Raw genomic sequence first — 15563 nt, 5'->3', positions numbered from 1 at the left:
CAATACAACATGAAAAACTTATCAATGCTAAGGACAAGCATACTCAATGCAAGGCAACATAAGCATGCAACAACATGATACAATGTTACAACATTCACATAACATGCTCGATGGACTTAAACCAAAATGGACAGACCTCAGTCATGCCCAAATCAGTGCCCATAATGCTAAAACTAAGGCATGAAGTACAAAGTAAATGCATGCATAATGCAAAGGCCCATTGACCGGGCATAAGAGCACAACTCTCAAGAGTGCTCAAAGAGTGACAAACGTGGAAGTGTAACAACACTAAGTGCACTGAAATAAGGTATGAAATGATGCCAAATCACCCAAACAATACAAGTATAGCATGCAAAGGTCCTTAAGCATTAGAGCTAGCAAAGAAAACTACAAAGGGGACATGCAATACATGGCACAAATGCATGAACCAATCATGGATAGAGCTCAAATAGGTCTAAACAAAGACCAAAATATGCTGAGATGGGAGGGCTCAAAGGCCTAGACTGTGAAACCTCGTATTTTTTAGGTATTAATATTTTAATGAGAGATATTGGTGATTGTTTGGTGGTAAAATTTTTAGATGAGAATCTAACTTATTTTCTCTATTTGATTTATCCCTTTTTACCTCCATCTCATTATTATCATTATTCATGTCTTTTATTTATTTATTTGTTTATTTTAGTTTCCCTTCTCTCCAAGTTACCTTGTCTCCAAGGAAGTTTCTTTTCTTTTTCCCCAAGTACACCCCTTTCTTGCCCACCAAGTAAACTTTATTATTTTTGCATTTCTTTTGTCCCAAGTATCCTTGTCTACAAATTGAGCTCACCTCTCAAATTCTTTCTATTGTTCTTCCCATATCTCTCTCCATTTGTTATATCGATTTAGAGTTTAGACTGAGAGTGTTTAGGGTGAGAGTAAGCATTTTCATATTGGAGGAGAGTTATATAGATTTTGTGAAATCTTACATACCTTATGGTTTAGAATTTGTAGATCCATGGAGAAATATCGAGATTCGAGTGTTGGCGACGAAGGAGATTGATTTGAGGTAATTCGGGTGGTATACAAATGATTCCTTTAAATCTCTTTGCAAAGAGTGTTTATTTTAATTATTTCAAATTTGTAATCCTCTTGATTATTGTGATCATTTGATCATGTGAAATCATTCTGTTGACATGTTTGAGTGCTTTGGTCATTTGATAAATTATGTGAAGTTGTTCTGTGTAGTCAGTGTTGATTTGTCTGCCTAAATGATGTGAAAATTCTCTGTACATGGATCGAGTAGACCTTGCCAATAGCCTGGACCAATAGCCCGAATACGCTGTTGTGCTTGGGTGAGGTGGGTGAGGTGGGTGAGGCTGGTCACTGGTCATGTACCGAGTAGGACTGGGTATTTGGTCCTGCATAAATTATCATCTGTCGAGTTGACTTGTTTGTGCAATTTGGGTAAATTGCTTGATTATCGAATATAATCGGTTGTGTAATTGTTGGATCCCTATAGATTTATTCTCTATCTGAGCCTTGTTATTCCTGTTGTATTGTATACTTCCCGAATTAATTTATTTTTCAGGTTCAGAGGAATTTAGCGGAGATCGAATTCGAAGTTCTAAAGAGATTACTTGAGTTGGAGATATTTGGGCCAACAACTGTATATTATTTTTGGAGATTTGTATAATTTATATTTTGGAGACATTTGAATTAATTATTTATGGAGATGATTTGTATGTTTGAGATTATGAGTTATCTGCAATTATAAATTTGAGTTAGATTTGATTAATTAATGGCCCAGAAGTTGGGCCATTACAGAATGGTATCAGAGCGTAGGGATTAGGTCTTACATGGGATCTATTGGGTGATTAATATTGGGTTCAAATTTTGGGGTAAAAAAAAAAAAAAACAAAAGATTGATATTTCAACTTTAAAAAAAAAAAAATCGTTGTTTATATTAGAGTGCGTAGCAAAAGCGTGTTATTTGGGGAGTTTGTAATTATTAAATTTTGGAGTATTAGAGCTTGTGAATTTTGAGGACGAAATTCGTTTAAGGGGGATAGAATGTGAAACCTCGTATTTTTTAGGTATTAATATTTTAATGAGTGATATTGGTGATTGTTTGGTGGTAAAATTTTTAGATGAGAATCTAACTTATTTTCTCTATTTGATTTATCTCTTTTTACCTCCATCTCATTATTATCATTATTCATGTCTTTTATTTATTTGTTTGTTTATTTTAGTTTCCTTTCTCTCCAAGTTACCTTGTCTTCAAGGAAGTTTCTTTTCTTTTTCCCTAAGTACACCACTTTCTTGCCCACCAAGTAAACTTTACTTTATTATTTTTGCATTTCTTTTGCCCCAAGTATCTGTAGACACCCCATTTTTGACCGTCCTCAAGACTTGGACGTCACTGTTTGAACACACGGTGATCTTCCATGTTTGTGTTCGTTTGGAGTTCCCGGAGGTCTCGGCTCGCGCGCCTTGCCTCAGGATCCCCGAACTCGACCGTTTAGTGTCTGGTTTTGCACCAAACACTTGCATCTTGCCTTTGAGAGGCAGGGTAGGGCTTGTAGACCATCCCTACCCACCACCGGCAGTGGCTAGAGGCCACCGGCTGGCTTTCTCTGCCACCGGCAATATAGTTTGCCGGCCGGCACTCTTTGTTGCCGGTCAGCACTTTTTTGTGCCGGTCGGCACTATTTTTGGCCAAGATGGCATTTTTGGCCGGCCGATTGCTGTTCATCTGCTTTTGCAGATATTTTTAGACAGCTGTATTGCTTTTGCTCCCCTCCATACACGTGTATGAAGGGATCTCCCTCTTGCAAAGCTTGTCTTGTAAGCTTTACAAGAGGCATATAGAGGGAGGCTCTCTCAAAAAAAGAAAAGAGAACTTTTGAGACATTTTTGAGAGAGAGAAATACAGACCAAGCTCTGGTTTTTCTAGGGTTAGGGTTAGATATACACATTCTATCTCCCTTTCCCTCTCATTTTGTTCACTAGGTGTTTTGTGTCTCACTATTGCACACAAACACCTAGTGTTTCACCTTCCTCTTGGAGCTGAGGTTCTAAAGAGTTTGTTTTCAGATTTTGGTGTTTGATTCAAGCTCAAGGAGGCCATTGGAGCACCATTTGTGAAGGGGTCTTCAAGGGTGAGATTCTAGCCCCCTTTTCCCCCTTTTTTGCATTGATTTTCTACTAGTCTTAGAGCTGTTTTTGTGATTATTGTATAACATAAAAAAGTTCTTTTTTTAGGCCCTGTTTATTGTTTATTAAGAGTGTTTTATTGTTTGAGGGTTGTTGACCACCCTTAGGCCTCAAAAGGCCTCATTTTGAGCCATTTTGTGCTAGCTCCGGGATTTTGGTGTTGAGGTCTCTTCACCACTGAAATCTTGAGGGATTTCAGTGGTGAAGATGATGCTTTGAAGTCCCAAGAAGGAGAGGGCCACCCCCTCTCCTTGTTGTCCTTGAAAAGGGCATATTTTGGCCCCTTAAGGAAGCCTATGCTTGAGTGTGTGTTGAGCATGTTTGGTTTGTTTTTCATGCTTATATATCTATAATATAACATGATTTTAAGTTGGTTTTGGAACTTCATGCATGCTTAGCATAGTTGCCATGTAATGCCTTATTTGTCCTATAACAGGTTCTAGGTTGTTAGCCTTTGTTGGAGCATGTTTTGGGCTTGCATTTGTGAAGATTTTGTGCATATCTTGCCATGTTTTAGCTCTGTCCATAGTCATTTGGGTTGATCTTGGCATGCTTGATATAGCTCCTTTGTATTTGGGCTTGTTGGCCTTGAGTATGTGCATGTGTAGCATGCCATCTTTGCATTGTTTTGGTGATTTGGGATCATTCTACATGCCATTACAGTCCCATTTCCATGCTTGTTTGGTGCCCTTGCATGCCTCTTTAATGCTTTGGAAGCTTGTGTAGCATTGCTCCGTGTTTTGGTGCCTTTGCATGCTTTTGTTTTGGAGCCACTTAGATGCCATCTAAGTAGCCCTTAGGCCTTGTATTAGTGTCCCAAAGCTCTGTTTTTGGTCAATGAGTGCATGCCATGTTTGGTCTTGTTAAGTGTAGTTCAATGCCTCATTGATTCGTTTTGAACACTTAGACTATTTGTTGCATGCTTGGCTTGATTTGTTGCTTGGTTTGGCACCATGTATTAGCATGATTTCAGAGCTTATAATGCATGCTAATTGTTCATGTTTGTCCCTTTCAAGTGTGCTTGAATGTTGTTTGATTTGTGCTTAAGTGTTGGCCCTTATGTGCATGTGTGTGTGCATGCCATTTGGCCTTCATTTTATAGCACTTTGGCCACTATTTAGGCCTTATTAGAGTTGCCTAATTCATGTATAAGTCCATCTTGCCATCCATTTGAATTACCATATGTATGCTTGCATGATTGCATAAGTGCCTTGCCATGTCATGTTGCATTCCTAGCTTGTATGCCTAGGTTGCATTGCATCTTGCATGCATTCCTTGTCCCTTGACCTGGGTGATAGGGATTGGGAGTTTTGTTTGATTGGTTTGCATACATTTGAAATCAAAGTTGCATACCTGGTTCTTTGGGCCATCATGCATGGAAATGCGTGATTGCTGGTCCGAGAACCGAGGCACATGTCCCTTTGAGTCATCACAATGATAAGAGACATGGTTGGTGCATACATGCCTTGAATTGTGTTGCCATGCTTTGTTTTGCCCTCTGTTGCTGTGAGTTGCAGGTTCTGCAGGAATACTCTGCCGACCGGCAATGTAATGTGCCGACCAGCACCATCTTCTCTGCCGACAGATTCAATTTTGTGCCGATGGCCATACCACACTGCCGGTGGCAATTTCAATCAGCCGGTGGTGATCCTCTCTGTCCAAGGGATCAGTCCTGAGGCTTTGACAGCCTCCAGAGGAGGAATGGAAGGAAAACAGAGGCAGCCCATGCATGGTGGCGTGCTTCCCGAGGCGTTTTCCTGCTTTAATTAACTTATTTAATTTGTTGATTAAATTAGTTAATTTGTAATATTAATTAGCTTGTGTAGTTAATTAATTTGTAATATTTATTCGGTTCCTCCGAGCGAGGGCAAATCTGTAATAAGTGTGCGTGAGTGTGTGTATGTCTTCCAACCTCACGTCTTTCTTCCCTTTTATTTACCCGCTTTAATGGTTAGTATTAGGGCACGTTTAATTTAGCATACCTTATGCTGTGCATGTGTGCATTCATGCATTTGTATTGCATGCATTAGGCTCGGTACATCACGCTAATTGCATTCATACTTCAATTCCCAAACTGAATACGTGATAATTGTGCATTTTCACATAACATGTTTAGGAGAGCCGAGCCTATTCTAGCAACATTTTGTATGCGATGCATTAGGCACTTAACATGGACTTGGATCATGCATGTTTGCTAACGAGTTCTCTGTTTTGGCACGGAGTACAATGCAAGTATTTATGCTTTAGCATATCGCATGAGTGTGAACGTTGCCATGACAGCATGCTTAACATGTGGCTAGATGCTTATGTGTTAAAACTGTTTTGAATGCCTGTGGGTGAAGGTCGGATTGTTTGAGTTGGAAAAACTCGTTGAAATCCGTATTTTAGCCTACTTGTGAAAAGCAAATTCCAAAGCATTTTCAAACCGAACGGATATGCAATGTTTATTTCCAAATTAGGCAATCTAGTCTATACTTGTTTGCTGCGCGCATAACATATTAACTAGGCTAATAAACGGGATAAGAACACATAAAGTTTTCAAAAACGGATATCACGGTTAGTAGAGGCCGGTCTTCGGACCGGGCGAAAGGGGGTGCTCATAGCTGACCTTCCCCGATCGTACCCAAGCTCCCGAGCCGAGACAACTCCGGTGATGACGGACATGTGGCCTTCGGCACCGAGTCAGGGTTTCCTAAATTTCCCATTTTAAAAAATATTTAGGTGGCGACTCTGTATCTGGCAAAGCAGTCCATGTTTGGCACTACTTTTTCAAAAATCTGTTTCTCAAAACGATTTGCCAGATTTGGACTCTTTGGTTCAAGATTAAGAACTGTGACACAAATCGAGTCCGAACTGTAGCGAGGTCCCCCACGCGGGCGCGTCTACAGTATCCTTGTCTACAAATTGAGCTCACCTCTCAAATTCTTTCTATGGTTCTTCCCATATCTCTCTCTATTTGTTATATCGATTTAGAGTTTAGATTGAGAGTGTTTAGACTGAGGATAAGCATTTTTGTATTGGAGGAGAGTTATATAGATTTTGTGAAATTTTACATACCTTATGGCTTAGAATTTGGAGATCCACGGAGAAATATTGAGATTCGAGTGTTAGTAACGGAGTAGATTAATTTAAGGTAATTCGGGTGGTATACAATATGATTCCTTTAAATCTCTTTACAAAGAGTGTTTATTTTACTTATTTCAAATTTGTAATCCTCTTGATTATTGTGATCATTTGATCCTGTGAAATCATTCTGTTGACACGTTTGAGTGCTTTGGTCATTTGATAAATTATGTGAAGTTATTCTGTGTAGTCAGTGTTGATTTGTCTGCCTAAATGACGTGGAAATGCTTTGTACATGGATCGAGTAGACCTTGCCAATAGCTTGGATCAATAGCCCGGATACGCAGTTGTGCTTGGGTGAGGTGGGTGAGGCCGGTCACTGGTCATGTACCAAGTAGGACTGGGAATTTGGTCCTGGATAAATTATCATCTGTCGAGTTGACTTTTTTTTGCAATTTGGGTAAATTGCTTGATTATCGAATCTAATCGGTTGTGTAATTGTTGGATCCCTATAGATTTATTCTCTGTCCGAGCCTTGTTATTCCTGTTGTATTGTATACTTCCCGAATTAATTTATTTTTCAGGTGCGGAGGAATTTAGCGGAGATCGAATTCGAAGTTCTAAAGAGATTATTTGAGTTGGAGATATTTGGGCCCACAACTGTATATTATTTTTGGAGATTTGTATAATTTATATTTTGGAGACATTTGAGTTAATTATTTGTGGAGATGATTTGTATGTTTGAGATTATGAGTTATCTGCAATTATAAATTTGAGGTTGATTTGATTAATTAACGGCCCAGAAGTTGGGACGTTACAAAATGGTATCAAAGCATAGGGATTAGATCTTACATGAGATCTATTGGGTGATTAGTATTTGGGTTCAATTTTTGGGGTAAAAAATAAAATGAAAAAAAAAAAAACAAAAGATTGATATTTCAAGTTAAAAAAAATAAAAAAAAAAAAAAAATCGTTGTTTATATTAGAGTGCGTAGCGAAAGCGTGTTATTTGGGAAGTTTGAAATTATTAAATTTTGGATTATTAGAGCTTGTGAATTTTGAGGACGAAATTCGTTTAAGGGGGATAGAATGTGAAACCTCGTATTTTTGAGGTATTAATATTTTAATGAGAGATATTGGTGATTGTTTGGTGGTAAAATTTTTAGATGAGAATCTAACTTATTTCCTCTATTTGATTTATCTCTTTTTACCTCCATCTCATTATTATCATTATTCATGTCTTTTATATATTTGTTTGTTTATTTTAGTTTCCTTTCTCTCCAAGTTACTTTGTCTTCAAGGAAGTTTCTTTTCTTTTTCCCTATGTACAACCCTTTCTTGCCCACCAAGTAAACTTTACTTTATTATTTTTGCATTTCTTTTGCCCCAAGTATCCTTGTCTACAAATTGAGCTCACCTCTCAAATTCTTTCTATGGTTCTTCTCATATCTCTCTCCATTTGTTATATCGATTTAGAGTTTAGACTGAGAGTGTTTAGAGTGAGAGTAAGCATTTTCGTATTGGAGGAGAGTTATATAGATTTTGTGAAATTTTACATACCTTATGGCTTAGAATTTGGAGATCCACGGAGAAATATCAAGATTCAAGTGTTGGCAACGGAGGAGATTAATTTGAGGTAATTCGGGTGGTACACAATATGATTCCTTTAAATCTCTTTGCAAAGAGTGTTTATTTTAATTATTTCAAATTTGCAATCCTCTTGATTATTGTGATCATTTGATCTTGTGAAATCATTCTGTGGACACGTTTGAGTGCTTTGGTCATTTGATAAATTATGTGAAGTTGTTCTGTGTAGTCAGTGTTGATTTGTCTGCCTAAATGACGTGGAAATGCTCTGTACATGGATCGAGTAGAACTTGCCAATAGCTTGGACCAATAGCCCGGATACGCGGTTGTGCTTGGGTGAGGTGGGTGAGGCCGGTCACTGGTCATGTACCGAGTAGGACTGGGTATTTGGTCCTGGATAAATTATCATCTGTTGAGTTAACTTTTTTGTGTAATTTGGGTAAATTGCTTGATTATCGAATCTAATCGGTTGTGCAATTGTTGGATCCCTATAGATTTATTCTCTATCCATGCCTTGTCATTCCTGTTGTATTGTATACTTCCCGAATTAATTTATTTTTCAGGTGCGGAGGAATTTAGCGGAGATCGAATTCGAAGTTCTAAAGAGATTACTTGAGTTGGAGATATTTGGGCCCACAACTGTATATTATTTTTGGAGATTTGTATAATTTATATTTTGGAGACATTTGAGCTAATTATTTATGGAGATGATTTGTATGTTTGAGATTATGAGTTATCTGCAATTATAAATTTGAGGTTGATTTGATTAATTAACGGCCCAGAAGTTGGGGCGTTACATAGGCATGCATGCATACACACTAGGCCATAAACATGGCAACAATGCATAACCCTCAATGGCACTTAAAGAGTGAATGAAGTGGGAACATGGCAATGCTACATGATCTGAAATGTCATGGTAAATGATGTCAAATCATGTACACAACACAAATGAAGCATGCTATGGTGCTCAAAGCTTGAAGCTAGCATATGCATTTGTACTACAACTATGCAAAACATGAAGCATATGGCCAAGGCAACCCAAAACAGTTCTAGAACTTGTCAAGATGATACTAAAACATGTATGGAAGGAAGCCAAAAGAAGCTAGCATGAAGGGCATAGGGCATGGAATAGGCAAGGCAAATAAGGTGGATTACACTACACCTACCAAGACCAAACATGAGATGGCTTCACCAACAAAAATCAGAGTTATATCATGGCAAAATAACCCCAAATACACACTGAAATGATAGCTCGCAAGCTTAGGCATGAAGGCATACGCAATGACTCATGTTTAAGGTATAAAGGACCAACCATCCAAGGCATCAAAAGAGTGAAAGATGCGAATGCATGAACATGAAACATGCACTGAAATCACATAACAAATGATGCCAAATCATTCAAATAGGCCAAGCAATGCATGCTAGTGGACTTGATACACAAAGCTAACAAGCTAGAATGCATTATAGCTATACAAAGCATGGCATGCATGATCAAAACAACACAAATCAGAGCTAGAGCATGCTAAAATATGGACAAAAGCTTCTTGGAGTTAAGCCAAAATCATGCTAGAATGATGATCAAAAGCATGATACACATTGGGCTAGTTAATGGAATTGCACTACAAGTGCGTGGAGCATGCATGAGGCTATCAAACCAAACCTTAACAGAGGTATATCATGGTAAAAAAACACCAAGAACATGCTGAGATAGACTCAAAACAAGCTAGAAAGACATGCTACTTCATGAAGCACACAAAGCTAGTTTGCAAGATTTACACTACAAGTGTATAAGGCATGCATGAGGTGATCAAGACAACCAAAAAAAGTGGCATGCTATGTCAAAATAACCCCAAATACAAGCTAAGATGGAGCCAACACAAGCTTAACAAACATGCTCACACATGAGGCATACAAAGCAAGCACACAAGACACAAGGAGAGGGGATGACCCTCTCCTATTTGGGACCTCAAAACACCATTTCCACCACTGAAATTCCTCTAAGTTTCAGTGGTGAGAAGGCCAAAACAAGGTGGTCCCAATAGCTTAAATGGATGGCACAAGAACAAGGCCAAACAAGGCCTATGAGGGGGTAGACCACCCCCAACACAAAAGTGACCTTAAACAAACATTATAAGCATGCAAAATCAGAAATTTTTACAGTAGAAAGTCAAGCCTAAATACGCACGCAAACAGGTCCAAAAGCTTAAGCAAAAACCAAGGTTTAAGAGGTTAAAGGCTCACCCTTGTAGAACCACTTTGAAGCTACAACTCTAGTAACGTTTTTGAGCTCAAACCAAACCAAAAACACCAAAACTAGCTTCTAAGAGCCTTAGCAACAAAAGGATGGTGTTTGAGTGTGTGTTTGTGTGTTAAAGTATGATGAATATACACTTTAAGGCACAAAACAAGAGCAAATAAGGAAATATAGAGACAAGTGTGTATCTATATCTCAAGCAACAAAATCTGAACCTAAGGCATGAGGGAGAAGGCTGCCTTATATAGAAAAACAATGCCCAAGCTTGTTGGACAAGCTTTAGGCTTAAAGCCATCCCTCCATACACGTGTATGGAGGATGTCCTCTGTGCCTTCCAGCTGTAACAGCTGGCCGAAAAATATCTCCAAAAAGGTGATGGAAAGCTTCCGACCACTTGAAGTGGTCGGCCAGCTACTTGTAGTGGTCGTCCGACCACCACAAGTGGTCTCCCAAACAAAAAACTGGTCGGCCAGGGGTAGGAGAAGTCTGCACACTGAAATCAAAGTGGTGGTGTGGTGGCTGACCAAAAAAGTTGGCCCAAAGACCAAGAAAACTAGTTAGCAGACCAGAAAACTGGCTGGCGGGAAGGAAAGTGGTCTCCAAGGGGAAGAACTGGTCTCCCACCCTTGTACCACCTTCTAAACAAGGAAAACAAGGTTTGTACCAAAAACAATCCAAAAAGGATGCAAGACGAAAGTTCGGAAGGCAAAGTGCGCAGCCGGAAACCTTGAACACTAGCCTATTGGCACCAAAAGTGGTCTACGAGCACAAAAGTGGTCTCCCAGACCACAGTGGCCCTCTAGGCCAAGGCAACAAGGTGTGGTTCAAAAACCACGCAAAACGGAGAATGTTAAGGGGTCCCGAGACAAGGTGAGCGCCCGAAGGCTCCGAAAATCAGAAACTAGTCTCCAAAGCGAAAAGTGGTCTACGACCACAAAGAGGTGGTCAGCAAGACCTCTCCCTCCCTCCAGAGAAGAGAAACAAGGCTTGATCTGCAAACTGAGCCAAAGAACAAAGAGTTCAGAGGCCCGGAGGCAAGGCTCTCAGCCAAAACTCCGAAAACTCAAAACGAGCACAATATGCACGATCACCGAGCGCTCAATCGATGACGTCTGAGTCTTAAGGTGGGTCAAAAATGGGGTGTCTACAACTACCAGCGTCCAATGACCAACGTGGCACATGGGGAAGTGTATGAACCCACACTCACTCGTAGCAGACACATTCCTCAGAACAAACTTTTCCATTGCCCGGACATCATTGTTTTTCACCATATCCTGTGAATTAAACCGACCATCAACTAGTTACACAAGCACACAACTCAAACAACATACACACGACTACTCCACAACTCACCGAGCACACACTACTGAAGAAGTATGACTTGTCTGCCAACTCATCATCCCCATACATCCTCAACTGATCACTTTTAAGCAACTTCGCATACGCATCAATCACTTACCAAACACCAAAACCAAGTTAACAACAATTTTCACATAAAACCAAAGTTTGGAATGTTGTTCCATACAAATCCAGTCCACCACATGTGTGAAGGAATATCACATTTCATGCAAAACATTTAAAGCCTCATATTTCCACGAATGCAATTTTGGCAGATAAGGTTTTTCACATCGCTAAAGTACACCATCACACCAATCGTAGCATCCTCCCACATGACCGCCCTATACAACAAAATTTTCAGAATTGACAAATATTTACATGCAAACAGGTCAAATAAATAAATAAATAAAACAAATAAAAGACATGCGTACCCATCACTGTGTCTATCGTAACCCTTTGTGATCATTTTCCACACACCCAACCTGTTGTTTATATCAAATCCAGACAATTCTTCTCAGTTAAAACCATTGCGTCCACGTCAATAACTCCGTTATTCCCGACACAATCATTTTCTCGCACCACAACGCAACTGTCTGTGACTGGCTTCTTATTATGCCCACCTAATAGCAGGTACTCGAACTTCAGCAATTTCCATACCTGTCTCACTTTGTTTTTAATGTTACGCACAAACGACGTTTGTAACCCTGTTACCGCTAAATCATTATCAACGTTAGTCACACCTACGTTCACACAAACAGCGTGACTACTCTCACACTGCCCACTAACCGTACCTGCCATTACGCCTCCAACCTTCACACCACCAACCTTCTCACTATCACGCCCCCTGCCTGACGGCCTTCATTGGCAGCACATTGCACACAACTGCACCTCCAAATCGAACTCCTCCCTCCCCATCACCCCCGATATCACGCCGCACTTCCACATTCCTAAATGCTTGCATGACATCATGCACATCACGATCCGCAAGCTGATTCTCAAGTACTATTACTTTCCTCTGCAATTCCATATTCTCACTCTTCAACTTCTCCACCTCATCGTTTTTAATTTCCAGTACACACTCAAAACCCCCTACTATGTTCACAGCTTGCGCCTCAAGTTTCCTTTTCAGCCCAGCAACTTCTTTGTCAAGCAACGCGACCATTTCATACTTTTTTTTTTATTCTGCAATTCCAGGGCTGCGATTGCAGTTAATGCTTCGTTCAGTTTCCTATCATTCACCCCCTCATTGCCTTTTCCACTATTGTCTGGTTGTTGCCCTACCTATGAATTGCACTCTTCACGTCCATTTCCACATCCAAATTCCACATTGCCTCTATGCGTCGCTGCCTCAGTGTGTCCCCCATCTACCTTCAATTCATCCACGAAATGCTCGTCGCCTCCGTCACACTCAACGACATCTGCTTTAACATTTTCCCACACCACAACGTCTGCCCCCATAGCTTCACACTCATAATCAAAAAACCTTAGTTGGTGAACTTTAACCTGCGCATACACAAACATACCAACATTTCAAATTACAAAAAACTCAACACAAGCCCTAACAGTACACTACATGCATTCACGTAGCAACAAAACTCGACACCCATACCTGAAAGTTAACTAGACTAGAGAGATCAACCCCTTGAGCTTTACTCAGCAATTTCCCAATGTCCCATTTCAGGAATCTGGGGAACATGTTGTCGGTTTGCCGCTCAAGTATTGTCGAATGTTCACATATCTAATACTAAACAAAACACAAAACAAAATATCAGCCAATTACTGATACCAGCAAATGGAACTAGTATTTTGATAACCATTATCTAAATGTAAAATTCACATACCATTAACGCGACCATGCAGCCCGTCACCTTCCCTGGCGTGCGATGAAACTCCTTTACTGAACCCATCAATGTTGTCAGTATTGCTCCAGTCCAGTCATATATCCACACAGTGTTCAAGTCGTTCATATACCTAACAAATGCCCAACTTATTGTTTCAAAGCTTGCCACACTTGTACAATGCCAACAATTTTGCTGCGTCTTCCTCATCTTGTTTGGTCCGTCCATTCACAACTTCTAGGAACAAAGTTTTTAGCTTCGATGTTAACCGCAATGTGTCACGACACCTTCGCTGAATGAAGTCCGACAATGGCCACTGTCCCGGAGACAAATCCAAATGCCTCTTCCCGCATTGCAAACCAAAAATTAATCTCACGTCGCTACTACCAAATTTGACACTGGCCCCTCCAATATGAAATGCATTATCCCGCGGATCGTACGTTCTTACAATCTTCGAAATCAAATCATCACACTTCCTAAATCCATTGTGGTTCAAATTGTTGGTGTGGATTGCCTCGATCATAATCCAAAACGGCATTTTCCGTAGCTATTTCAAATGTGGCTCCCTCAATTTGCTGAGCTAACAAGTTTCACTATCCTGCAAAATTTGATCGGTCGTTGAGCCTCGTGTGTGCCTGCCATTGTTGGACCTTTGTACAGTTAGTCACATTGCAGCCCACTACATTGTGCACGACTTTAGCCTGCTTGAATAGGATGCGACCCTGCATTTTCACTCCCAAACCGTTTGCCTTTGACCTAGATACTTCCACACCCCGGCGCTTTTCACATGACCGTATCCACGGACTATGTACTCTACTGCAATCTACAACACCAAACACAACCCATTTTAAAAAACCATACGTCACGCAGAAAAACCACGTAACAACAAAATGACAAACCCCTTACGTGGCCATGCCATGCACACACATCCCCAACTCATTGTTCCTAAACAACAATGGAAAAGAACAACTACATGTGCCCTCGACCCTGCTTCAGCCCATTCACGCAACAATATTCACCACACAACCATCGTCACAACACAACCATCCCCTGACTAACACGCCCACCCTTACCCCTCCCCCACCCCCCCCCAAACAACACATATCCCTCCTACACCAACCATTTCCAGTCTAGCACAATGCCTTAATGCCGCACCACCCACAACCGACGCCCACGCCAAAATTACTAACATAACTAAATTGCACATACCATACTAACACACACACAAACAATTACTAAAAATAAAAAAAAATAAAAAAATGCCACAACTACCTGTTAGCCATGTCGTCAACATATAGCCCATGGCCTATACCTACCTTCCACTCATGCGAAACAAAATCAACACACATCCCTTTCATGCCCCTGCAGCACACCAAATTAATAAAGTCCACACCCCCACATACTTCATTTCCACACTAACACAACTCCTTAATGCCACCACACACACAACTGCCGATGACACCCCGACTACTAACACAACTATACTGCACATACCACACTTTCACAAACACAAACCACAACAACAAACAAAACCCCCCAAACACAGCCAATTACCCTAAAGTCACATTGCCAAACCATGGCCTATGACCTTCCATACAAGATTAAAAAAAAAAAAAATCCCTTTTCATGCCCCTACAGTACAAACAATATAATAAAGCCCAAACCCACACATACCCAGCCCCACACCAAATCATTGTTTAGCACTATATGTGGTCCTAACCATCATTGGCACATTACCACAACTTATTTGACCACTTATTTGCATACACACAACCTCATGTTCCTCCAACAAACACCTACACCAAACACAAAACAATCATACAACAACGAAACTCAACACGATTTAGAAGCATTATTACATAAAACAAATGGAATCAACAAGAAAACAACATAAATCCAATGCAGCACACTGACACAAACAAATCAATACATAATGTCACAGAACATACCCATTTCGTCCATTGCAGAACTCTAACAGAGCAACGACCATAAAATATGCGCACTAGGGTTCCGTTGCTGTCAATTGTTTGCAATGTGACACCGTCGTTCCATGAACGAAACACAGCTACAACAATATTGACCCAATCAACCTCCACAATTTGTCCTCTCCACCCTCGAATAACACAATGGCATATATGGTCAATCAAAAGTGTAAAATTTTTGGCAATTGCAAATCTAGGGTTTCCAACGTTCCTAATCATCCAAGCACAATGGCTATGTGACTATGGATGTACAAAACGGGTTAACACTGCATGTGTGTAGGAATGAGGATATGGACTCAGGTTTAATTC

This window comes from Camellia sinensis, chromosome 6 (assembly GCF_055761805.1).
Source record: "Camellia sinensis isolate YWXY chromosome 6, ASM5576180v1, whole genome shotgun sequence".
Classification (NCBI taxonomy): Eukaryota; Viridiplantae; Streptophyta; class Magnoliopsida; order Ericales; family Theaceae; genus Camellia; species Camellia sinensis.
This window is presented reverse-complemented; position numbering follows the sequence as displayed.